The sequence below is a fragment of the Schistocerca serialis genome, chromosome 1, assembly GCF_023864345.2.
Source record: "Schistocerca serialis cubense isolate TAMUIC-IGC-003099 chromosome 1, iqSchSeri2.2, whole genome shotgun sequence".
Taxonomy (NCBI): domain Eukaryota; kingdom Metazoa; phylum Arthropoda; class Insecta; order Orthoptera; family Acrididae; genus Schistocerca; species Schistocerca serialis.
In genome coordinates this window covers 2,381,084-2,408,373 of record NC_064638.1, presented here as the reverse complement: position 1 = coordinate 2,408,373, position 27,290 = coordinate 2,381,084, and positions in this window count along the sequence as shown.

Genomic DNA, 27,290 nt, shown 5'->3' with positions numbered 1-27,290 from the left:
CAGTGGTGTATCGGAAACAAATACTGGTCTCACAGGGAATGCTCAAAGCACCGACTGTAACAAGAATCTCTATTCTTGTACTTAAGGCGGCATTGTGCCTTTTGTATTTAATTCCGATGCGATTTCTGTGTTTCACCGTCAATGTGAAGGTCCAAGGAATACATTGAAGCTGCAGTGGTGTATCGGAAACTATTACTGGCCTCACAGGGAATGCTCAAAGCACCGACTGTAAGTAGAGTCTCTATTCTTGTAGTTAAGGCGGCATTGTGCCTTTTGTATTTAGTTCCGATGCGATTTCTGTGTTTCATCGTCAGTGTGAAGGTCCAAGGAATACATTGAACCTGCAGTGGTGTATCGGAAACAAATACTGGCCTCGCAGGAAAGGATCAAGGCACAGACTCTAAGAAGTCTCACTCTTCTAGCACTTAAGGCGGCTATGTGCCTTTTGTATTTAATTCCGATGTAATTTCAGTATTTCATCGTCAATGTGTATGTCCAAGGAATACATTGAACCTACAGTGGTGTATCGGAAACTAATACTGGTCTCACAGGGAATGCTCAAAGCACCGACGGTAAGAAGAGTCTCTATTCTTGTACTTAAGGCGGCATTGTGCCTATTGTATTTCATTCCGATGCGATTTCTGTGTTTCATAGTCAATGTGAAGGTCCAAGGAATACTTTGAACCTGCAGTCGTGTATCAGAAACTAATAATGGTCTCACATTAAAGGATCAAAGCACAGATTCTAAGAAGTCTGACTCATCTTGCACTAAAGGCGGCATTGTGCCTTTTGTATTTAATTCCGATGCGATTTCTGTGTTTCATAGTCAATGTGATGGTGCACGGAATACTTTGAACCTGCAGTGGTGTATCGGAAACTAATACTGGTCACACAGGGAGTGCTCAAAGCACCAACTGTAAGAAGAGTCTTTATTCTTGTACTTAAGGCGGCCTTGTGCCTTTTGTATTTAATTCCGATGCGATTTCTGTGTTTCATAGTCAATGTGAAGGTCCAAGGAATACTTTAAACCCGCAGTGGTGTATCGGAGACTAATACTGGTCTCACAGGGAATGCTCAAAGCACTGACTGTAAGAAGAGTCTCTATTCTTGTACTTAAGGCAGCCTTGTACCTTTTGTATTTAATTCCGATGTAATGTCAGTGTATCATCGTCAATGTGTATGACAAGGAATACATTGAAGCTGCAGTGGTTTATCGGAAATTAATACTGGTCTCACAGCGAATATACAAAGCACCGATTGTAAGAAGGGTCTCTACTCCTGGACTTAAGGCAGCATTGTGCCATTTGTATTTAATTCCGATGCGATTTCTGTGTTTCATCGACAATGTGAAGCTCCAAGCAATACATTGAACCTGCAGTGGTGTATCGGAAACTAATACTGGTCTCACAGGGAACGCTAAGAGCACCGACTGTTAGAAGAGTCACTATTCATGTACTTAAGTCGGCATTGTGCCTTTTGTATTTAATTGCGATGCGATTTCTGTGTTTCTTCGTCAATGTGAAGGTCCAAGGAATACATTGAACCTGCAGTGGTGTATCGGAAACTAATACTGGTCGCACAGGAAAGGATCTAGCCACAGACTCTAAGATGTCTCACTCTTCTTGCACTTAAGGCGGCATTGTGCCTTTTGTATTTAATTCCGATGTAATTTCAGTGTTTCATCGACAATGTGTATGTCCAAGGAATACACTGAACCTGCAGTGGTGTATCGGAAACTAATACTGGTCTCACAGGGAATGTTCAAAGCACCGACTGTAAGAAGAGTCTCTATTCTTGTACTTAAGGCGGCATTGTGCCTTTTGTATTTAATTCCGATGCGATTTCTGTGTTTCATAGTCAATGTGAAGGTCCAAGGAATACATTGAACCTGCAGTGGTGTATCGGAAACTAATACTGGTCTCACAGGGAATGCTCAAAGCGCCGACAGTAAGAAGAGTCTCTATTCTAGTACTTAAGGCGGCATTGTGCCTTTTGTATTTAATTCCGATGCGATTTCTGTGTTTCGTCGTCAATGTGAAGGTCCAAGGAATACATTGAACCCTCAGAGGTGTATCGGAAACTATTTCTGGTCTCACAGGGAATGCTCAAGCACCAACTGTAAGAGGAGTCTTTATTCTTGTAACTAAGGCGCCATTGTGCCTTTTGTATTTAGTTCCGATGCGATTTCTGTGTTTCATCGTCAATGTGAAGGTCCAAGGAATACATTGAACCTGTAGTGCTGTATCGGAAACTAAAACTGGTCTCACAGGAAAGGATCAAGGCACAGACACTAAGAAGTGTCACTCCTCTAGCACTTAACGCGGCATTGTGACTTTTGTATTTAATTCCGATGTAATTTCAGTATTTCATCGTCAATGTGTATGTCCAAGGAATACATTGAACCTGCAGTGGTCTATCGGATACTAATACTGGTCTCACAGGAAATGCTCAAAACACCGACTGTAAGAGGAGTCTCTATTCTTATACTTAAGGCGGCTTTGTGCCTTTTGCATTTAATTCCGATGCGATTTCTGTGTTTCAACGTCAATGTGAAGGTCCAAGGATTACATTGAACCTGCAGTGGTGTATCGGAAACTAATACTGGTCTCACAGGAAATGCTCAAAACACCGACTGTAAGAAGAGTCCCTATTCTTGTACTTAAGGCGGCATTGTGCCTTTTGTATTTAATTCCGATGCGATTTCTGTGTTTCATAGTCAATGTGAGGATCCAAGGAATACCTTGAACCTGCAGTGGTGTATCGGAAACTAATGCTGCTCTCAGAGGGAATGCTCAAAGCACCGACTGTAAGAAGAGTCTCTATTCTTGTACTTAAGGCGGCATTGTGCCTTTTGTATTTAATTCCGATGCGATTTCTGTGTTTCACCGTCAATGTGAAGTTCCAAGGAATACATTGAAGCTGCAGTGGTGTATCGGAAACTATTACTGGCCTCACAGGGAATGCTCAAAGCACCGACTGTAAGTAGAGTCTCTATTCTTGTAGTTATGGCGGCATTGTGCCTTTTGTATTTAGTGCCGATGCGATTTCTGTGTTTCATCGTCAATGTGAAGGTCCAAGGAATACATTGAACCTGCAGTGGTGTATCGGAAACTAATACTGGTCTCGCAGGAAAGGATCAAGGCACAGACTCTAAGAAGTCTCACTCTTGTAGCACTTAAGGCGGCTATGTGCCTTTTGTATTTAATTCCGATGTAATTTCAGTATTTCATCGTCAATGTGTATGTCCAAGGAATACATTGAACCTACAGTGGTGTATCGGAAACTAATACTGGTCTCACAGGGAATGCTCAAAGCACCGACTGTAAGAAGAGTCTCTATTCTTGTACTTAAGGCGGCATTTTGCCTTTTGTATTTAATTCCGATGTATTTTCAGCTTCTCATCGTCAATGTGTATGACAAGGAATTCATTGAACCTCCAGTGGTGTATCGGAAACTAATACTGGTCTCACAGGGAATGCTCAAAGCACCGACGGTAAGAAGAGTCTCTATTCTTGTACTTAAGGCGGCATTGTGCCTTTTGTATTTAATTCCGATGCGATTTCTGTGTTTCATAGTCAATGTGAAGGTGCACGGAATACTTTGAACCTGCAGTGGTGTATCGGAAACTAATACTGGTCTCACAGGGAGTGCTCAAAGCACCAACTGTAAGAAGAGTCTTTATTCTTGTACTTAAGGCGGCCTTGTGCCTTTTGTATTTAATTCCGATGCGATTTCTGTGTTTCATCGTCAATATGAAGGTCCAAGTAATACATTGAACCTGCATTGGTGTATCGGAAACTAATAATGGTCTCACAGGGAATGCTCAAAGCACCGAATGTAAGAAGAGTCTCTATTTTTGTACTTAAAGCGGCATTGTGCCTTTTGTATTTATCTCCGATGCGATTTCTGTGTTTCATCGTCGATGTGAAGGTCCAAGGAATACATTCAACCTGCAGTGGTGTATCGGAAACTAATACTGGTCACACAGGGAATGCTCAAAGCACTGACTGTAAGAAGAGTCTCTATTCTTGTACTTAAGGCAGCCTTGTACCTTTTGTATTTAATTCCGATGCGATTTCTGTGTCTCATAGTCAATGTGAAGGTCCAAGGAATACCATGAACCTGCAGTGGTGTATCGGAAGCTTATACTGCTCTCAGAAGGAATGCTCAAAGCACCGACTGTAAGAAGTGTCTCTATTCTTGTACTTATGGCGGCATTGTGCCTTTTGTATTTAATTCCGATGCGATTTCTGTGTTTCATAGTCAATATGAATGTCCATGGAATACACTGAACCTGCAGTTGTGTATTGAAAACTAATACTGGTCTCACAGGGAATGCTCAAAGCACCGACTGTAAAAAGAGTCTCTATTCTTGCACTTAAGGCGGCATTGTACCTTTTGTATTTAATTCCGATGTAATTTCAGTGTATCATCGTCAATGTGTATGACAAGGAATACATTGAAGCTGCAGTGGTTTATCGGAAATTAATACTGGTCTCACAGCGAATATTCAAACCACCGACTGTAAGAAGGGTCTCTACTCCTGGACTTAAGGCGGCATTGTGCCTTTTGTATTTAATTCCGATGCGATTTCTGTGTTTCATCGTCAATGTGAAGCTCCAAGCAATACATTGAACCTGCAGTGGTGTATCGGAAACTAATACTGGTCTCACAGGGAACGCTAAAAGCTCCGACTGTTAGAAGAGTCTCCATTCATGTACTTAAGTCGGCATTGTGCCTTTTGTATTTAATTGCGATGCGATTTCTGTGTTTCATCGTCAATGTGAAGGTCCAAGGAATACATTGTACCTGCAGTGGTGTATCGGAAACTAATACTGGTCGCACAGGAAAGGATCAAGCCACAGACTCTAAGAAGTCTCACTCTTCTTGCACTTAAGGCGGCATTGTTCCTTTTGTATTTAATTCCGATGTAATTTCAGTGTTTCATCGTCAATGTGTATGTCCAAGGAATACATTGAACCTGCAGTGGTGTATCGGAAACTAAAACTGGTCTCACAGGGAATGTTCAAAGCACCGACTGTAAGAAGAGTCTCTATTCTTGTACTTAACGCGGCATTGTGCCTTTTGTATTTAATTCCGATGCGATTTCTGTGTTTCATAGTCAATGTGAAGATCCAAGGAATACATTGAACCTGCAGTGGTGTATCGGAAACTAATACTGGTCTCACAGGGAATGCTCAAAGCACCGACTGTAAGAAGAGTCTCTATTCCTGTACTTAAGGCGGCATTGTGCCTTTTGTATTTAATTCCGATGCGATTTCTGTGTTTCATAGTCAATGTGAAGGTCCAATGAATACTTTGAACCTGCAGTGGTGTATCGGAAACTAATACTGCTGTCAGAGGGAATGCTCAAAGCTCCGACTGTAAGAAGTGTCTCTATTCTTGTACTTAAGGCGGCATTGTGCCTTTTGTATTTAATTCCGATGCGATTTCTGTGTTTCATAGAGAATGTGAAGGTCCAAGGAACACTTTGAACCTGCAGTGGTGTATCGGAAACTAATACTGGTCTCAGAGGCAATGCTCAAAGCACCAACTGAGAGAAGTGTCTCTATTCTTGTACTTAAGGCGGCATTGTGCCTTTTGTATTTAATTCCGATGCTATTTCTGTGTTTCATCGTCAATGTGAAGGTCCAAGGAATACATTGAACCTGCAGTGGTGTATCGAAAACTATTACTGGTCTCACAGGTAATGCTCAAGCACCGACTGTAAGAAGAGTCTCTATTCTTGTAATTAAGGCGGCATTGTGCCTTTTGTATTTAGTTCCGATGCGATTTCTGTGTTTCATCGTCAATGTGAAGGTCCAAGGAATACATTGAACCTGCAGTGGTGTATCGGAAACTAATACTGGTCTCACAGGAAAGGATCAAGGCACAGACACTAAGAAGTCTCACTCCTCTAGCACTTAAGGCGGCATTGTGCCTTTTGTATTTAATTCCGATGTAATTTCAGTATTTCATCGTCAATGTGTATGTCCAAGGAATACATTGAACCTGCAGTGGTGTATCGGAAACTAATACTGGTCTCACAGGGAATGCTCAAAGCACCGACTGTAAGAAGAGTCTCTATTCTTGTACTTAAGGCGGCATTGTGCCTTTTGTATTTAATTCCGATGAGATTTCTGTGTTTCATTGTCAATGTGAAGGTCCATGGAATACATCGAACCTGCAGTGGTGTATCGGACACTAATACTGGTCTCACAGGAAATGCTCAAATCACCGACTGTTAGAAGAGTCTCTATTCTTGTACTTAAGACGGCTTTGTGCCTTTTGCATTTAATTCCGATGCGATTTCTGTGTTTCATAGTCAATGTGAAGGTCCAAGGAATGCTTTGAACCTGCAGTGGTGTGTCGGAAACTAATACTGGTCTCACAAGGAATGCTCATAGCACCGACTGTTAGAAGAGTCTCTATTCTTGTACTTAAGGCGGCATTGTGCCTTTTGTATTTAATTCCGATGCGATTTCTGTGTTTCATAGTCAATGTGATGGTCCAAGGAATACATTGAACCTGCAGTGGTGTATCGGAAACTAATACTGGCCTCACTGGGAGTTTTCAAGGCACAGACTGTAGAAGAGTCTCTGATCTTGTACTTTACGCGGCATTGTGCTTCTTGTATTTAATTCCGATGCGATTTCTGTGTTTCATCGTCAATGTGAAGGTCCAAGGAATACATTGAACGTGCAGTGGTGTATCGGAAACTAATACTGGTCTCACAGGAAAGGATCAAAGCACAGACTCTAAGAAATCTCACTCCTCTTGCACGTAAAGCGGCATTGTGCCTTTTGTATTTAATTTCGATGTAATTTCAGAGTTTCATCGTCAATGTGTATGTCCAAGGAATACATTGAACCTTCAGTGGTGTATCGGAAACTAAAACTGGTCTCACAGGGAATGCTCAAAGCACCATCTGTAAGAAGAGTCTCTATTCTTGTAATTAAGGCGGCATTGTGTTTTTTGTATTTAATTCCGATGCGATTTATGTGTTTCATCTTCAATGTGAAGGTCCAAGGAATACATTGAACCTACAGTGGTGTATCGGAAACTAATACTGGTCTCACTGGAAAGGATGAAAGAATGGACTCTAAGAAGTCTTACTCTTCTTGCATTAAGGCGGCATTCTATCTTTTCTATTGAATTACGATGTAATTTCAGTGTTTCATCGTCATTGTGTATGTCCAAGGAATACATTGAACCTGCAGTGGTGTATCGGAAACTAATACTGGTCTCACAGGGAATCTCAAAGCACCGACTGTAAGAAGAGTCTCTATTCTTGTACTTAAGCCGGCATTGTGCCTTTAGTATTTAATTCCAAAGCGATTTCTGTGTTTCATCGTCAACTTGAAGTTCCAAGGAATACATTGAACCTGCAGTGGTGTATCGGAAACTAATACTGGACTCATAGAGAATGCTCAAAGCACCAACTGTAAGAAGAATCCCTATTCTTGTAATTAAGGCGGCATTGTGCCTTTTGTATTTTATTCCGATGCGATTTCTGTGTTTCATCCTCAATGTGAAGGTCCAATGAATACATTGAACCAGCAGTGGTGTATCGGAAACAAATACTGGTCTCACAGGGAATGCTCAAAGCACCGACTGTAACAAGAATCTCTATTCTTGTACTTAAGGCGGCATTGTGATCTGTAATTAATTCCTATGCGATTTCTGTGTTTCATAGTCAATATGAATGTCCAAGGAATACACTGAACCTGCAGTTGTGTATTGGAAACTAATACTGGTCTCACAGGGAATGCTCAAAGCACCGACTGTAAGAAGAGTCTCTATTCTAGCACTTAAGGCGGCATTGTGCCTTTTGTATTTAATTCCGATGTAATTTCGGTGTATCATCGTCAATGTGTATGACAAGGAATACATTGAAGCTGCAGTGGTTTATCGGAAATAAATACTGGTCTCACAGCGAATATTTAAAGTACCGACTGTAAGAAGGGTCTCTACTCCTGGACTTAAGGCGGCATTGTGCCTTTTGTATTTAATTCCGATGCGATTTCTGTGTTTCATAGTCAATGTGAAGGTCCAAGGAATACATTGAACCTGCAGTGGTGTATCGGAAACTAATACTGGTCTCACAGGGAATGCTCAAACCACCGACTGTAAGAAGAGTCTCTATTCTTGTACTTAAGGCGGCATTGTGCCTTTTGTATTTAATTCCGATGCGATTTCTGTGTTTCATAGTCTATGTGAAGGTCCAAGGAATACATTGAATCTTAAGTGGTGTATCGGAAACTAATACTGGTCTCACAGGGAGTTTTCAAGGCACAGACTGTAGAAGAGTCTCTGATCTTGTACTTTACGCGGCATTGTGCTTCTTGTATTTAATTCCGATGCGATTTCTGTGTTTCATCGTCAATGTGAAGGACCAAGGAATACATTGAACGTGCAGTGGTGTATCGGAAACTAATACTGGTCTCACAGGAAAGGATCAAAGCACAGACTCTAAGAAATCTCACTCCTCTTGCACGTAAAGCGGCATTGTTCCTTTTGTATTTAATTTCGATGTAACTTCAGAGTTTCATCGTCAATGTGTATGTCCAAGGAATACATTGAACCTGCAGCGGTGTATCGGAAACTAAAACTGGTCTCACAGGGAGTGTTCAAGGCACAGACTGTAGAAGAGACTCTGATCTTGTACTTTACGCAGCATTGTGCTTCTTGTATTTAATTCCGATGCGATTTCTGTGTTTCATCGTCAATGTGAAAGTCCAAGGAATACATTGAACCTGCAGTGGTGTATCGGAAACTCTTACTGGTCTCACAGGGAATGCTCAAAGCACCGAATGTAAGAAGAGTCTCTACTCTTGTAATTAAGGCGGCATTGTGCCTTTTGTATTTAATTCCGATGCGATTTCTGTGTTTCATCGTCAATGTGAACGTCCAAGGAATACATTGAACCTGCAGTGGTGTATCGGAAACTAATACTGGTCTCACAGGGAATGCTCAAAACACCGACCGTAAGAAGAGTATCTATTCTTGTACTTAAGGCGGCATTGGGCCTTTTGCATTTAGTTCCGCGTCGATTTCTGTGTTTCATAGACAATGTGAAGGTCCAAGGAATACTTTGAATCTGCAGTGGTGTATCGGAAGCTATTACTGGTCTCACAGGGAATGCTCAAAGCACCAACTGTAAGAAGAGTCTCTATTGTTGTAATTAAGGCGGCATTAGCCTTTTGTATTTAATTCCGATGCGATTTATGTGTTTCATCTTCAATGTGAAGGTCCAAGGAATACATTGAACCTACAGTGGTGTATCGGAAACTAATACTGGTCTCACTGGAAAGGATCAAAGAATGGACTCTAAGAAGTCTTACTCTTCTTGCATTAAGGCGGCATTCTATCTTTTGTATTTAATTACGATGTAATTTTAGTGTTTCATCGTCATTGTGTATGTCCAAGGAATACATTGAACCTGCAGTGGTGTATCGGAAACTAATACTGGTCTCACAGGGAATCTCAAAGCACCGACTGTAAGAAGAGTCTGTATTCTTGTACTTAAGCCGGCATTGTGCCTTTAGTATTTAATTCCAAAGCGATATCTGTGTTTCATCGTCAACTTGAAGTTCCAAGGAATACATTGAACCTGCAGTGGTGTATCGGAAACTAATACTGGACTCATAGGGAATGCTCAAAGCACCAACTGTAAGAAGAATCCCTATTCTTGTACTTAAGACGGCATTGTGCCTTTTGTATTTAATTCCGATGCGATATCTGTGTTTCATCGTCAACTTGAAGTTCCAAGGAATACATTGAACCTGCAGTGGTGTATCAGAAACTAATACTGGACTCATAGGGATTGCTCAAAGCACCGACTGTAAGAAGAGTCTCTATTCTTGCACTTAAGGCGGCATTGTGCCTTTTGTATTTTATTCCGATGCGATTTCTGTGTTTCATCTTCAATGTGAAGGTCCAAGGAATACATTGAACCTGTAGTGGTGTATCGGAAACAAATACTGGTCTCACAGGGAATGCTCAAAGCACCGACTGTAACAAGAATCTCTATTCTTGTACTTAAGGCGGCATTGTGATTTGTATTTAATTCCTATGCGATTTCTGTGTTTCATAGTCAATATGAATGTCCAAGGAATACACTGACTCTGCAGTTGTGTATTGGAAACTAATACTGGTCTCACAGGGAATGCTCAAAGCACCGACTGTAAGAAGAGTCTCTATTCATGTACTTAAGTCGGCATTGTGCCTTTTGTATTTAATTGCGATGCGATTTCTGTGTTTCATCGTCAATGTGTATGTCCAAGGAATACATTGAACCTGCAGTGGTGTATCGGGAACTAAACCTGGTCTCACAGGGAATACTCAAAGCACCGACTGTAAGAAGAGTCTCTCTTCTTGTACTTAAGGCGTCCTTGTGACTTTTGTATTTAATTCCGATGCGATTTCTGTGTTTCATAGTCAATGTGAAGGTCCAAAGAAAACATTGAACGTGCAGTGGTGTATCGGAAACTATTACTGGTCTCCAGGGAATGCTCAAACCACCGACTGTTAGAACAGTCTCTATTCTTGTACTTAAGGCGGCATTGTGCCTTTTGTATCTAATTCCGATGCGATTTCTGTGTTTCATAGTCTATGTGAAGGTTCAAGGAATACTTTGAACCTGCAGTGGTGTATCGGAAGCTAATACTGCTCTCAGAGGGAATGCTCAAAGCTCCGACCGTAAGAAGTGTCTCTATTCTTGTACTTAAGGCGGCATTGTGCCTTTTGTATTTAATTCCGATGCGATTTCTGTTTTTCATAGTCAATGTGAAGGTCCAAGGAATACTTTGAACCTGCAGTGGTGTATCGGAAACTAATACTGGTCTCAGAGGCAATGCTCAAAGCACCGACTGAGAGAAGTGTGTCTATTCTTGTACTTAAGGCGGCATTGTGCCTTTTGTATTTAATTCCGATGCGATTTCTGTGTTTCATCGTCAATGTGAAGGTCCAAGGAATACATTGAACCAGCAGTGGTGTATCGGAAACTATTTCTGGTCTCACAGGGAATGCTCAAGCCCCAACTGTAAGAAGAGTCTCTATTCTTGTAACTAAGGCGCCATTGTGCCTTTTGTATTTAGTTCCGATGCGATTTCTGTGTTTCATCGTCAATGTGAAGGTCCAAGGAATACATTGAACCTGCAGTGCTTAATCGGAAACTAAAACTGGTCTCACAGGAGAGGATCAAGGCATAGACATAAGAAGTGTCACTCCTCTAGCACTTAAGGCGGCATTATGACTTTTGTATTTAATTCCGATGTAATTTCAGTATTTCATCGTCAATGTGTATGTCCAAGGAATACATTAAACCTGCAGTGGTCTATCGGAAACTAATACTGGTCTCACTGGAAATGCTCAAAACACCGACTGTAAGAAGAGTCTCTATTCTTGTACTTAAGGCGCCATTGTGCTTTTTGGATTTAATTCCGATGCGATTTCTGTGTTTCATCGTCAATGTGAAGGTCCAAGGAATACATTGTGTTGTGTCGGTAGCTGGGCCGACACCGTGAAGTTGAGATGGCTGAAAATGCACGCTAGACTAACGCAGACGGGCGTGAAGTACTGGAACAGGATACGTAATTAATGTTCTTAAGAAAAGTACGTAGCTGTATTAATACTTATCTTTAATATCATTGTGGTACGTCGATCTTGACGATACACAGGAGACTTTAATTACAATCACTGTATGGCTAATGGCGCCTTGCTAGTTCGTAGCCATTAACTTAGCTGATGGCTATTCTGTCTCTCAGCTAATGAGAGAGAAAGGCTTCGTACATCTGGTCGGTAGCTAGGTTCTCGTACAACTGGGGCGAGTGCTCTCTCGTATCACGAGACCTGCCTTGGTGGTGGCGCTAGGTCTGCGATCACAGTGGCGTCACGCGGGTCCGACATGTACTAAATGGACCGCGGCCGATTTAAGCTACCACCTAGCAAGTGTGGTGTCTGGCGGTGACACCACACATTGAACCTGCAGTGGTGTGTCGGAAACTAATACTGGTCTCACAGGGAATGCTCAAAGCACCGACTGTAAGAAGAGCCTCTAATCTTGTACTTAAGGCGGCATTGTGCCTTTTGTATTTCATTCCGATGCGATTTCTGTGTTTCATCGTCAATGTGAAGGTCCAAGGAATTCATTGAACCTGCAGTGGTGTATCTGAAACTAATACTGGTCTCACAGGGAATGCTCAAAACACCGACTGTAAGAAGAGTCTCTATTCTTGTAATTAAGGCGGCATTGTGCCTTTTGTATTTAATTCCGATGCGATTTCTGTGTTTCATCGTCAATGTGAAGGTCCACGGAATACATTGAACCTGCAGTGGTGTATCGGAAACTAATACTGGTCTCACAGGAAAGGATCAAGCCACAGACTCTAAGAAGTCTCACTCTTCTTGCACTTACGGCGGCATTGTGCCTTTTGTATTTAATTCCGATGTAATTTCAGTGTTTCATCGTCAATGTGTATGTCCAAGGAATACATTGAACCTGCAGTGGTGTATCGGAAACTAATACTGGTCTCACAGGGAATGTTCAAAGCACCGACTGTAAGAAGAGTCTCTATTCTTGTACTTAAGGCGGCATTGTGCCTTTTGTATTAGTTCCGATGCGATTTCTGTGTTTCATAGTCACTGTGAGGGTCCAAGGAATACATTGAACCTGCAGTTGTGTATCGGAAACTAATACTGCTGTCAGAGGGAATGCTCAAAAGTCCGACTGTAAGAAGTGTCTCTATTCTTGTACTTAAGGCGGCATTGTGCCTTTTGTATTTAATTCCGATGAGAGTTCTGTGATTCATAGGGAATGTGAAGGTCCAAGGAATACTTTGAACCTGCAGTGGTGTATCGGAAACTAATACTGGTCTCAGAGGCAATGCTCAAAGCACCGACTGAGAGAAGTGTCTCTATTCTTGTACTTAAGGCGGCATTGTGCCTTTTGTATTTAATTCCGATGAGATTTCTGTGTTTCATCGTCAATGAGAAGGTCCAAGGAATACATTGAACCTGCAGTGGTGTATCGGACACTAATACTGGTCTCACAGGAAATGCTCAAATCACCGACTGTTAGAAGAGTCTCTATTCTTGTACTTAAGGCGGCTTTGTGCCTTTTGCATTTAATTCCGATGCGATTTCTGTGTTTCATAGTCAATGTGAAGGTCCAAGGAATGCTTTGAACCTGCAGTGGTGTATCGGAAACTAATACTGGTCTCACAGGGAATGCTCATAGCACCGACTGTTAGAAGCGTCTCTATTCTTGTACTTAAGGCGGCATTGTGCCTTTTGTATTTAATTCCGATGCGATTTCTGTGTTTCATAGTCAATGTGAAGGTCCAAGGAATACATTGAACCTGCAGTGGTGTATCGGAAACTAATACTGGTCTCACAGGGAATGCTCAAACCACCGATTGTAAGAAGAGTCTCTATTCTTGTACTTAAGGCGGCATTGTGCCTTTTGTATTTAATTCCGATGCTATTTCTGTGTTTCATAGTCTATGTGAAGGTCCAAGGAATACATTGAATCTACAGTGGTGTATCGGAAACTAATACTGGTCTCACAGGGAGTTTTCAAGGCACAGACTGTAGAAGAGTCTCTGATCTTGTACTTTACGCGGCATTGTGCTTCTTGCATTTAATTCCGATGCGATTTCGGTGTTTCACCGTCAATGTGAAGGTCCAAGGAATACATTGAACCTGCAGTGGTGTATCGGAAACTAATACTGGTCTCACAGGGAGTGTTCAAGGCACAGACTGTGGAAGAGTCTCTGATCTTGTACTTTACGCAGCATTGTGCTTCTTGTATTTAATTCCGATGCGATTTCTGTGTTTCATCGTCAATGTGAAAGTCCAAGGAATACATTGAACCTGCAGTGGTGTATCGGAAACTATTACTGGACTCACAGGGAATGCTCAAAGCACCGAATGTAAGAAGAGTCTCTACTCTTGTAATTAAGACGGCATTGTGCCCTTTGAATTTAATTCCGACGCGATTTCTGTGTTTCATCGTCAATGTGAACGTCCAAGGAATACATTGAACCTGCAGTGGAGTATCGGAAACTAATACTGGTCTCTCAGGGAGTGCTCAAAACACCGACCGTAAGAAGAGTCCCTATTCTTGTACTTAAGGCGGCATTGTGCCTTTTGCATTTAGTTCCGCGTCGATTTCTGTGTTTCATAGTCAATGTGAAGGTCCAAGGAATACTTTGAACCTGCAGTGGTGTATCGGAAACTATTACTGGTCTCACAGGGAATGCTCAAAGCACCAACTGTAAGAAGAGTCTCTATTCTTGTAATTAAGGCAGCATTGTGCCTTTTGTATTTAATTCCGATGCGATTTATGTGTTTCATCTTCAATGTGAAGGTCCCAGGAATACATTGAACCTACAGTGGTGTATCGGAAACCAATACTGGTCTCACTGGAAAGGGTCAAATAATGGACTCTAAGAAGTCTTACTCTTCTTGCATTAAGGCGGCGTTCTATTTTTTGTATTTAATTACGATGTTATTTCAGTGTTTCATCGTCATTGTGTATGTCCAAGGAATACATTGAACCTGCAATGGTGTATCGGAAACTAATACTGGTCTCACAGGGAATCTCAAAGCACCGACTGTAAGAAGAGTCTGTATTCTTGTACTTAAGCCGGCATTGTGCTTTTAGTATTTAATTCCAAAGCGATTTCTGTGTTTCATCGTCAACTCGAAGTTCCAAGGAATACATTGAACCTGCAGTGGTGTATCGGAAACTAATACTGGACTCATTGGGAATGCTCAAAGCACCGACTGTAAGAAGAGTCTCTATTCTTGCACTTAAGGCGGCATTGTGCCTTTTGTATTTTATTCCGATGCGATTTCTGTGTTTCATCGTCAATGTGAAGGGCCAAGGAATACATTGAACCTGCAGTGGTGTATCGGAAACAAATACTGGTCTCACAGGGAATGCTCAAAGCACCGACTGTATCAAGAATCTCTATTCTTGTACTTAAGGCGGCATTGTTCAAAATGGTTCAAATGGCTCTGAGCACTATGGGACTCAACTGCAGAGGTCATTAGTCCCCTAGAACTTAGAACTAGTTAAACCTAACTAACCTAAGGACATCACAAACATCCATGCCCGGGGCAGGATTCGAACCTGCGACCGTAGCGGTCTTGCGGTTCCAGACTGCAGCGCCTTTAACCGCACGGCCACTTCGGCCGGCAAGGCGGCATTGTGTTTTTGTATTTAATTCCTATGCGATTTCTGTGTTTCATCGTCAATGTGAAGGTCCAAGGAATACATTGAACCTGCAGTGGTGTATCGGAAACTAATACTGGTCTCACAGGAAAGGATCAAAGCACAGACTCTAAGAAATCTCACTCCTCTTGCACGTAAGGCGGCAATGTGCCTTTTGTATTTAATTTCGATGTAATTTCAGAGTTTCATCGTCAGTGTGTATGTCCAAGGAATACATTGAACCTGCAGTGGTGTATCGGAAACTAAAACTGGTCTCACAGGGAGTGTTCAAGGCACAGACTGTGGAAGAGTCTCTGATCTTGTACTTTACGCAGCATTGTGCTTCTTATATTTAATTCCGATGCGATTTCTGTGTTTCATCGTCAATGTGAAAGTCCAAGGAATACATTGAACCTGCAGTGGTGTATCGGAAACTATTACTGGTCTCACAGGGAATGCTCAAAGCACCGAATGTAAGAAGAGTCTCTACTCTTGTAATTAAGGCGGCATTGTGCCCTTTGTATTTAATTCCGATGCGATTTCTGTGTTTCATCGTCAATGTGAACGTCCAAGGAATACATTGAACCTGCAGTGGTGTATCGGAAACTAATACTGGTCTCTCAGGGAATGCTCAAAACACCGACCGTAAGAAGAGTCCCTATTCTTGTACTTAAGGCGGCATTGTGCCTTTTGCATTTAATTCCGCGTCGATTTCTGTGTCTCATAGTCAATGTGAAGGTCCAAGGAATACTTTGAATCTGCAGTGGTGTATCGGAAACTAACACTGTTCTCACAGGGAATGTTCAAAGCACCGACTGTAAGAAGAGTCTCTATTCTTGTACTTAAATCGGCATTGTGCCTTTTGTATTTAATTCCGATGCGATTTCTGTGTTTCATAGAGAATGTGAAGGTCCAAGGAATACTTTGAACCTGCAGTGGTGTATCGGAAACTAATACTGGCCTCAGAGGCAATGCTCAAAGCACCGACTGAGAGAAGTGTCTCTATTCTTGTACTTAAGGCGGCATTGTCCCTTTTGTATTTAATTCCGATGCGATTTCTGTGTTTCATCGTCAATGTGAAGGTCCAAGGAATACATTGAACCTGCAGTGGTGTATCGAAAACTATTACTGGTCTCACAGGGAATGCTCAAGCACCGACTGTAAGAAGAGTCTCTATTCTTGTAATTAAGGCGGCATTGTGCCTTTTGTATTTAGTTCCGATGCGATTTCTGTGTTTCATCGTCAATGTGAAGGTCCAAGGAATACATTGAACCTGCAGTGGTGTATCGGAAACTAATACTGGTCTCACAGGAAAGGAACAAGGCACAGCCACTAAGAAGTCTCACTCCTCTAGCACTTAAGGCGGCATTGTGCCTTTTGTATTTAATTCCGATGTAATTTCTGTATTTCATCGTCAATGTGTATGTCCAAGGAATACATTGAACCTGCAGTGGTGTATCGGAAACTAATACTGGTCTCACAGGGAATGCTCAAAGCACCGACTGTAAGAAGAGTCTCTATTCTTGTACTTAAGGCGGCATTGTGCCTTTTGTATTTAATTCCGATGAGATTTCTGTGTTTCATCGTCAATGTGAAGGTCCAAGGAATACATTGAACCAGCAGTGGTGAATCGGAAACTAATACTGGTCTCACAGAAAATGCTCAAAACACCGACTGTTAGAAGAGTCTCTATTCTTGTACTTAAGGCGGCTTTGTGCCTTTTGCATGTAATTCCGATGCGATTTCTGTGTTTCATAGTCAATGTGAAGGTCCAAGGAATGCGCTGAACCTGTAGTGGTGTATCGGAAACTAATACTGGTCTCACAGGGAATGCTCAAACCACCGACTGTAAGAAGAGTCTCTATTCTTGTACTTAAGGCGGCATTGTGCCTTTTGTATTTAATTCCGATGCGATTTCTGTGTTTCATAGTCTATGTGAAGGTCCAAGGAATACATTGAATCTACAGTGTAGTATCGGAAACTAATACTGGTCTCACAGGGAGTTTTCAAGGCACAGACTGTAGAAGAGTCTCTGATCTTGTACTTTACGCGGCATTGTGCTTCTTGTATTTAATTCCGATGCGATTTTGGTGTTTCATCGTCAATGTGAAGGTCCAAGGAATACATTGAACCTGCAGTGGTGTATCGGAAACTAATACTGGTCTCACAGGAAAGGATCAAAGCACAGACTCTAAGAAATCTCACTCCTCTTGCACGTAAGGCGGCATTGTGCCTTTTGTATTTAATTTCGATGTAATTTCAGAGTTTCATCGTCAATGTGTATGTCCAAGGAATACATTGAACCTGCAGTAGTGTATCGGAAACTAAAACTGGTCTCACGGGGAGTGTTCAAGGCACAGACTGTAGAAGAGTCTCTGATCTTGTACTTTACGCAGCATTGTGCTTCTTGTATTAAATTCCGATGCGATTTCTGTGTTTCATCGTCAATGTGAAAGTCCAAGGAATACATTGAACCTGCAGCGGTGTATCGGAAACTATTACTGGGCTCACAGGGAATGCTCAAAGCACCGAATGTAAGAAGAGTCTCTACTCTTGTTATTAAGGCGGCATTGTGCCCTTTGTATTTAATTCCGATGCGATTTCTGTGTTTCATCGTCAATGTGAACGACCAAGGAATACATTGAACCTGCAGTGGTGTATCTGAAACTAATACTGGTCTCACAGGGAATGCTCAAAACACCGACCATAGGAAGAGTCTCTATTCTTGTACTTAAGGCGGCATTGTGCCTTTTGCATTTTATTCCGCGTCGATTTCTGTGTTTCATAGTCAATGTGAAGGTCCAAGGAATACTTTGAATCTGCAGTGGTGTATCGGAAACAATTACTGGTCTCACAGGGAATGCTCAAAGCACCAACTGTAAGAAGAGTCTCTATTCTTGTAATTAAGGCGGCATTGTGCCTTTTGTATTTAATTCCGATGCGATTTATGTGTTTCATCTTCAATGTGAAGGTCCAAGGAATACATTGAAGCTACAGTGGTGTATCGGAAACTAATACTGGTCTCACTGGACTCTCAATGGGCTCTAAGAAGTCTTACTCTTCTTGCATTAAGGCGGCATTCTATCTTTTGTATTTAATTACGATGTAATTTCAGTGTTTCATCGTCATTGTGTATGTCCAAGGAATACACTGAACCTGCAGTGGGGTATCGGAAACTAATACTGGTCTCACAGGGAATCTCAAAGCACCGACTGTAAGAAGAGTCTGTATTCTTGTACTTAAGCCGGCATTGTGCATTTAGTATTTAATTCCAAAGCGATTTCTGTGTTTCATCGCCAACTTGATGTTCCAAGGAATACATGGAACCTGCAGTGGTGTATCGGAAACTAATACGGGACTCATAGGGAATGCTCAAAACACCAACTGTAAGAAGAATCCCTATTCTTGTACTTAATTTTGCGTTGTGCCTTTTGTATTTAATTCCGATGCGATTTCTGTGTTTCATCGTCAACTTGAAGTTCCAAGGAATACATTGAACCTGCAGTGGTGTATCGGAAACTAATACTGGACTCATAGGGAATGCTCAAAGCACCGACTGTAAGAACAGTCTCTATTCTTGCACTTAAGGCGGCCTTGTGCCTTTTGTATTTTATTACGATGCGATTTCTGTGTTTCATCGTCAATGTGAAGGTCCAAGGAGTACATTGAACCTGCAGTGGTGTATCGGAAACAAATACTGGTCTCACAGGGAATGCTCAAAGCACCGACTGTAACAAGAATCTCTATTCTTGTACTTAAGGCGGCATTGTGTTTTTGTATTTAATTCCTATGCGATTTCTGTGTTTCATAGTCAATATGAATGTCCAAGGAATACACTGAACCTGCAGTTGTGTATCGGAAACTAATACTGGTCGCACAGGAAAGGATCAAGCCACAGACTCTAAGAATTCTCACTCTTCTTGCACTTAAGGCGGCATTGTGCCTTTTGTATTTGATTCCGATGTAATTTCAGTGTATCATCGTCAATGTGTATGACAAGGAATACATTGAAGCTGCAGTGGTTTATCGGAAATTAATACTGGTCTCACAGCGAATATTAAAAGCACCGACTGTAAGAATGGTCTCTACTCCTGGACTTAAGGCGGCATTGTGCCTTTTGTATTTAATTCCGATGCGATTTCTGTATTCATCGTCAATGTGAAGCTCCAAGCAATACATTGAACCTGCAGTGGTGTATCGGAAACTAATACTGGTCTCACAGGGAACGCTCAAAGCACCGACTGTTAGAAGAGTCTCTATTCACGTACTTAAGTCGGCATTGTGCCTTTTGTATTTAATTGCGATGCGATTTCTGTGTTTCATCGTCAATGTGAAGGTCCAAGGAATACATTGAACCTGCAGTGGTGTATCGGAAACTAATACTGGTCGCACAGGAAAGGATCAAGCCACAGACTCTAAGAATTCTCACTATTCTAGCACTTAAGGCGGCATTGTGCCTTTTGTATTTAATTCCGATGTAATTTCAGTGTTTCATCGTCAATGTGTATGTCCAAGGAATACATTGAACCTGCAGTGGTTTATCGGAAACTAATACTGGACTCACAGGGAATGTTCAAAGCACCGACTGTAAGAAGAGTCTCTATTCTTGTACTTAAGGCTGCATTGTGCCTTTTGTATTTAATTCCGATGCGATTTCTGTGTTTCATAGTCAATGTGAAGGTCCAAGGAATACATTGAACCTGCAGTGGTGTATCGGAAACTAATACTGGTCTCACAGGGAATGCTCAAAGCACCGACTGTAAGAAGAGTCTCTATTCTTGTACTTAAGGCGGCATTGTGCCTTTTGTATTTAATTCCGATGCGATTTCTGTGTCTCATAGCCAATGTGAAGGTCCAATGAATACTTTGAACCTGCAGTGGTGTATCGGAAACTAATACTGCTGTCAGAGGGAATGCTCAAAGCTCCGACTGTAAGAAGTGTCCCTATTCTTGTACTTAAGGCGGCATTGTGTCTTTTGTATTTAATTCCGATGCGATTTCTGTGTTTCATAGAGAATGTGAAGGTCCAAGGAATACTTTGAACCTGCAGTGGTGTATCGGAAACTAATACTGGCCTCAGAGGCAATGCTCAAAGCACCGACTGAGAGAAGTGTCTCTATTCTTGTACTTAAGGCGGCATTGTGCCTTTTGTATATAATTCCGATGCGATTTCTGTGTTTCATCGTCAATGTGAAGGTCTAAGGAATACATTGAACCTGCAGTGGTGTATCGAAAACTATTACTGGTCTCACAGGGAATGCTCAAGCACCGACTGTAAGAAGAGTCTCTATTCTTGTAATTAAGGCGGGATTGTGCCTTTTGTATTTAGTTCCGATGCGATTTCTGTGTTTCATCGGCAATGTGAAGGTCCAAGGAATACATTGAACCTGCAGTGGTGTATCGGAAACTAATACTGGTCTCACAGGAAAGGAACAAGGCACAGACACTAAGAAGTCTCACTCCTCTAGCACTTAAGGCGGCATTGTGCCTTTTGTATTTAATTCCGATGTAATTTCAGTATTTCATCGTCAATGTGTATGTCCAAGGAATACATTGAACCTGCAGTGGTGTATCGGAAACTAATACTGGTCTCACAGGGAATGCTCAAAGCAGCGACTGTAAGAAGAGTCTCTATTCTTGTACATAAGGCGGCATTGTGCCTTTTGTATTTAATTCCGATGAGATTTCTGTGTTTCATCGTCAATGTGAAGGTCCAAGGAATACATTGAACCTGCAATGGTGAATCGGAAACTAATACTGGTCGCACAGAAAATGCTCAAACACCGACTGTTAGAAGAGTCTCTATTCTTGTACTTAAGGCAGCTTTGTGCCTTTTGCATCTAATTCCGATGCGATTTCTGTGTTTCATCGTCAATGTGAAGGTCCAAGGAATGCTTTGAACCTGCAGTGGTGTATCGGAAACTAATACTGGTCTCACAGGGAATGCTCATAGCACCGACTGTAAGAAGAGTCTCTATTCTTGTACTTAAGGCGGCATTGTGCCTTTTGTATTTAATTCCGATGCGATTTCTGTGTTTCATAGTCAATGTGAAGGTCCAAGGAATACATTGAACCTGCAGTGGTGTATCGGAAACTAATACTGGTCTCACAGGGAATGCTCAAACCACCGACTGTAAGAAGAGTCTCTATTCTTGTACTTAAGGCGGCATTGTGCCTTTTGTATTTAATTGCGATGCGATTTCTGTTTTTTATAGTCAATGTGACGGTCCAAGGAATACTTTGAACCTGCAGTGGTGTATCGGAAACTAATACTGGTCTCAGAGGCAATGCTCAAAGCACCAACTGAGAGAAGTGTGTCTATTCTTGTACTTAAGGCGGCATTGTGCCTTTTGTATTTAATTCCGATGCGATTTCTGTGTTTCATCGTCAATGTGAAGCTCCAAGCAATACATTGAACCTGCAGTGGTGTATCGGAAACTATTTCTGGTCTCACAGGGAATGCTGAAGCCCCAACTGTAAGAAGAGTCTCTATTCTTGTAACTAAGGCGCCATTGTGCCTTTTGTATTTAGTTCCGATGCGATTTCTGTGTTTCATAGTCAATGTGAAGGTCCAAGGAATACCTTCAACCTGCAGTGGTGTATCGGAAACTTATACTGCTCTCAGAAGGAATGCTCAAAGCACCGACTGTATAAGTGTCTCTATTCTTGTACTTATGGCGGCATTGTGCCTTTTGTATTGAATTCCGATGCGATTACTGTGTTTCATCGTCAATGTGAAGGTCCAAGGAATATATTCAACCTGCAGTGGTGTATCGGAAACTAATACTGGTCTCACAGGGAATGCTCAAATCACCGACTGTAAGAAGAGTCTCTATTCTTGTACTTAAGGCGGCATTGTTCTTTTGGATTTAATTCCGATGCGATTTCTGTGTTTCATCGTCAATGTGAAGGTCCAAGGAATACATTGAACCTGCAGTGGTGTATCGGAAACTAATACTGGTCTCACAGGGAATGCTCAAAGCACCGACTGTAAGGAGAGTCTCTAATTTTGTACTTAAGGCGCCATTGTGCCTTTTGTATTTCATTCCGATGCGATTTCTGTGTTTCATCGTCAATGTGAAGGTCCAAGGAATTCATTGAACCTGCAGTGGTGTATCTGAAACTAATACTGGTCTCACAGGGAATGCTCAAAACACCGACTGTAAGAAGAGTCTCTATTCTTATAATTAAGGCGGCATTGTGCCTTTTGTATTTAATTCTGATGCGATTTCTGTGTTTCATCGTCAATGTGAAGGTCCAAGGAATACATTGAACCTGCAGTGGTGTATCGGAAACTAATACTGGACTCACAGGGAATGCTCAAAGCACCGACTGTAAGAAGAGTCTCTATAATTGTACTTAAGGCGGCAATGTGCCTTTTGTATTTAATTCCGATGCGATTTCTGTGTTTCATAGTCAATGTGAAGGTCCAAGGAATACTTTGACCTGCAGTGGTGTATCGGAAACTAATACTGGTCTCACAGGGAATGCTCAAAGCACTGACTGTAAGAGGAGCCTCTATTCTTGTACTTAAGGCGTCCTTGTGACTTTTGTATTTATTTCCGATGCCATTTCTGTGTTTCATAGTCAATGTGAAGGTCCAAGGAATACCTTGAACCTGCAGTGGTGTATCGGAAACTAATACTGCTCTCAAAAGGAATGCTCAAATCACCGACTGTAAGAAGTGTCTCTATTCTTGTACTTAAGGCGGCATTGTGCCTTTTGTATTTTATTCCGATGCCATATCTGTGTTTCATCGTCAATGTGAAGGTCTAAGGAATAAATTGAACCTGCAGTGGTGTATCGAATAATAATACTGGTCTCACAGAGAATGCTCAATTCACCGACTGTAAGAAGAGTCTCCATTCTTGTAATTAGGGCGGCATTGTGCCTCTTGTATTTAACTCCGATGCGATTTCTTTGTTTTATCGTCAATATGAAGGTCCAAGGAGTACATTGAACCTGCATTGGTGTATCGGCAACTAATACTGGTCTCACAGAGAATGCCCAAATCACCGACTGTAAGAAGAGACTCTATTCTTGTACTTAAGGCGGCATTGTGGCTTTCGTATTTAATTCCGATGCGATTTCTGTGTTTCATCGTCAATGTGAACGTCCAAGGAATACATTGAACCTGCAGTGGTGTATCGGAAACTAATACTGGTCTCACAGGGAATGCTCAAAGCACCGACAGTAAGAAGAGTCTCTATTCTTGTACTTAAGTCAGCATTGTGCCTTTTGTATTTTATTCCGATGCGATTTCTGTGTTTCATCGTCAATGTGAAGGTCTAAGGAATACATTGAAAATGCAGTGGTGTATCTGAAACAAATACTGGTCTCACAGGGAATGCTCAAAGCACTGACTGTAACAAGAATCTCAATTCTTGTACTTAAGGCGGCATTGTGTTTTTGTATTTAATTCCGATGCGATTTCTGTGTTTCATAGTCAATATGAATGTCCAAGGAATACACTGAACCTGCAGTTGTGTATTGAAAACTAATACTGGTCTCACAGGGAGTGCTCAAAGCACCGACTGTAAGAAGGGTCTCTACTTCTGGACTTAAGGCGGCATTGTGCCTTTTGTATTTAATTCCGATGCCATTTCTGTGTTTCATCGTCAATGTGAAGGTCCAAGGAATACATTCAACCTGCAGTGGTGTATCGGAAAGTAATACTGGTCTCACAGGAAAGGATCAAAGAATGGACTCTAAGAAGTCTCACTCTTCTTGCATTAAGGCAGCATTGTGTCTTTTGTATTTAATTCCGATGTAATTTCAGTGTTTCATCGTTATTGTGTATGTCCAGGGAATACATTGAACCTGCAGTGGTGTATCGGAAACTAATACTGGTCTCACAGGGAATGCTCAAATCACCGACTGTAAGAAGAGTCTCTATTCCTGTACTTAAGGCGGCATTGTTCTTTTTGGATTTAATTCCGATGCGATTTCTGTGTTTCATCGTCAATGTGAAGGTCCAAGGAATACATTGAACCTGCAGTGGTGTATCGGAAACTAATACTGGTCTCACAGGGAATGCTCAAAGCACCGACTGTAAGAAGAGTCTCTAATCTTGTACTTAAGGCGCCATTGTGCCTTTTGTATTTCATTCCGAAGCGATTTCTGTGTTTCATCGTCAATGTGAAGGTCCAAGGAATTCATTGAACCTGCAGTGGTGTATCTGAAACTAATACTGGTCTCACAGCGAATGCTCAAAACACCGACTGTAAGAAGAGTCTCTATTCTTTTAATTAAGGCGGCATTGTGCCTTTTGTATTTAATTCCGATGCGAATTCTGTGTTCCATCGTCTATCTGAAGGTCCAAGGAATACATTGAACCTACAGTGGTGTATCGGAAACTAATACTGGACTCACAGGGAAAGCTCAAAGCACCGACTGTAAGAAGAGTCACTATAATTGTACTTAAGGCGGCATTGTGCCTTTCGTATTTAATTCCGATGCGATTTCTGTGTTTCATAGTCAATGTGAAGGTCCAAGGAATACTTTGAACCTGCAGTGGTGTATCGGAATATAATACTCTTCTCACAGGGAATGCTCAAAGCACTGACTGTAAGAGGAGCCTCTATTCTTGTACTTAAGGCGTCCTTGTGACTTTTGTATTTATTTCCGATGCCATTTCTGTGTTTCATAGTCAATGTGAAGGTCCAAGGAATACCTTGAACCTGCAGTGGTGTATCGGAAACTAATACTGCTCTCAAAAGGAATGCTCAAATCACCGACTGTAAGAAGTGTCTCTATTCTTGTACTTAAGGCGGAATTGTGCCTTTTGTATTTTATTCCGATGCCATTTCTGTGTTTCATCGTCAATGTGATGGTCTAAGGAATACATTGAACCTGCAGTGGTGTATCGAATAATAATACTGGTCTCACAGGGAATGCTCAATTCACCGACTGTAAGAAGAGTCCCCATTCTTGTAATTAAGGCGGCATTGTGCCTCTTGTATTTAATTCCGATGCGATACCTGTGTTTCATCGTCAATGTGAACGTCCAAGGAATACATTGAACCTGCATTGGTGTATCGGCAACTAATACTGGTCTCACAGAGAATGCCCAAATCACCGACTGTAAGAAGAGACTCTATTCTTGTACTTAAGGCGGCATTGTGGCTTTCGTATTTAATTCCGATGCGATTTCTGTGTTTCATCGTCAATGTGAACGTCCAAGGAATACATTGAACCTGCAGTGGTGTATCGGAAACTAATACTGGTCTCACAGGGAATGCTCAAAGCACCGACAGTAAGAAGAGTCTCTATTCTTGTACTTAAGTCAGCATTGTGCCTTTTGTATTTTATTCCGATGCGATTTCTGGGTTTCATCGTCAATGTGAAGGTCTAAGGAATACATTGAAAATGCAGTGGTGTATCTGAAACAAATACTGGTCTCACAGGGAATGCTCAAAGCACTGACTGTAACAAGAATCTCAATTCTTGTACTTAAGGCGGCATTGTGTTTTTGTATTTAATTCCGATGCGATTTCTGTGTTTCATAGTCAATATGAATGTCCAAGGAATACACTGAACCTGCAGTTGTGTATTGAAAACTAATACTGGTCTCACAGGGAGTGCTCAAAGCACCGACTGTAAGAAGGGTCTCTACTTCTGGACTTAAGGCGGCATTGTGCCTTTTGTATTTAATTCCGATGCCATTTCTGTGTTTCATCGTCAATGTGAAGGTCCAAGGAATACATTCAACCTGCAGTGGTGTATCGGAAAGTAATACTGGTCTCACAGGAAAGGATCAAAGAATGGACTCTAAGAAGTCTCACTCTTCTTGCATTAAGGCAGCATTGTGTCTTTTGTATTTAATTCCGATGTAATTTCAGTGTTTCATCGTTATTGTGTATGTCCAGGGAATACATTGAACCTGCAGTGGTGTATCGGAAACTAATACTGGTCTCACAGGGAATGCTCAAATCACCGACTGTAAGAAGAGTCTCTATTCCTGTACTTAAGGCGGCATTGTTCTTTTTGGATTTAATTCCGATGCGATTTCTGTGTTTCATCGTCAATGTGAAGGTCCAAGGAATACATTGAACCTGCAGTGGTGTATCGGAAACTAATACTGGTCTCACAGGGAATGCTCAAGGCACCGACTGTAAGAAGAGTCTCTAATCTTGTACTTAAGGCGCCATTGTGCCTTTTGTATTTCATTCCGAAGCGATTTCTGTGTTTCATCGTCAATGTGAAGGTCCAAGGAATTCATTGAACCTGCAGTGGTGTATCTGAAACTAATACTGGTCTCACAGGGAATGCTCAAAACACCGACTGTAAGAAGAGTCTCTATTCTTTTAATTAAGGCGGCATTGTGCCTTTTGTATTTAATTCCGATGCGAATTCTGTGTTCCATCGTCTATCTGAAGGTCCAAGGAATACATTGAACCTACAGTGGTGTATCGGAAACTAATACTGGACTCACAGGGAAAGCTCAAAGCACCGACTGTAAGAAGAGTCTCTATAATTGTACTTAAGGCGGCATTGTGCCTTTTGTATTTAATTCCGATGCGATTTCTGTGTTTCATAGTCAATGTGAAGGTCCAAGGAATACTTTGAACCTGCAGTGGTGTATCGGAATATAATACTCTTCTCACAGGGAATGCTCAAAGCACTGACTGTAAGAGGAGCCTCTATTCTTGTACTTAAGGCGTCCTTGTGACTTTTGTATTTATTTCCGATGCCATTTCTGTGTTTCATAGTCAATGTGAAGCTCCAAGCAATACATTGAACCTGCAGTGGTGTATCGGAAACTATTTCTGGTCTCACAGGGAATGCTCAAGCCCCAACTGTAAGAAGAGTCTCTATTCTTGTAACTAAGGCGCCATTGTGCCTTTTGTATTTAGTTCCGATGCGATTTCTGTGTTTCATAGTCAATGTGAAGGTCCAAGGAATACCTTCAACCTGCAGTGGTGTATCGGAAACTTATACTGCTCTCAGAAGGAATGCTCAAAGCACCGACTGTAAGAAGAGTCTCTATTCTTGTACTTAGGGCGGCATTTTGCCTTTTGTATTTAATTCCGATGTAATTTCAGTGTTTCATCGTCAATGTGTATGACAA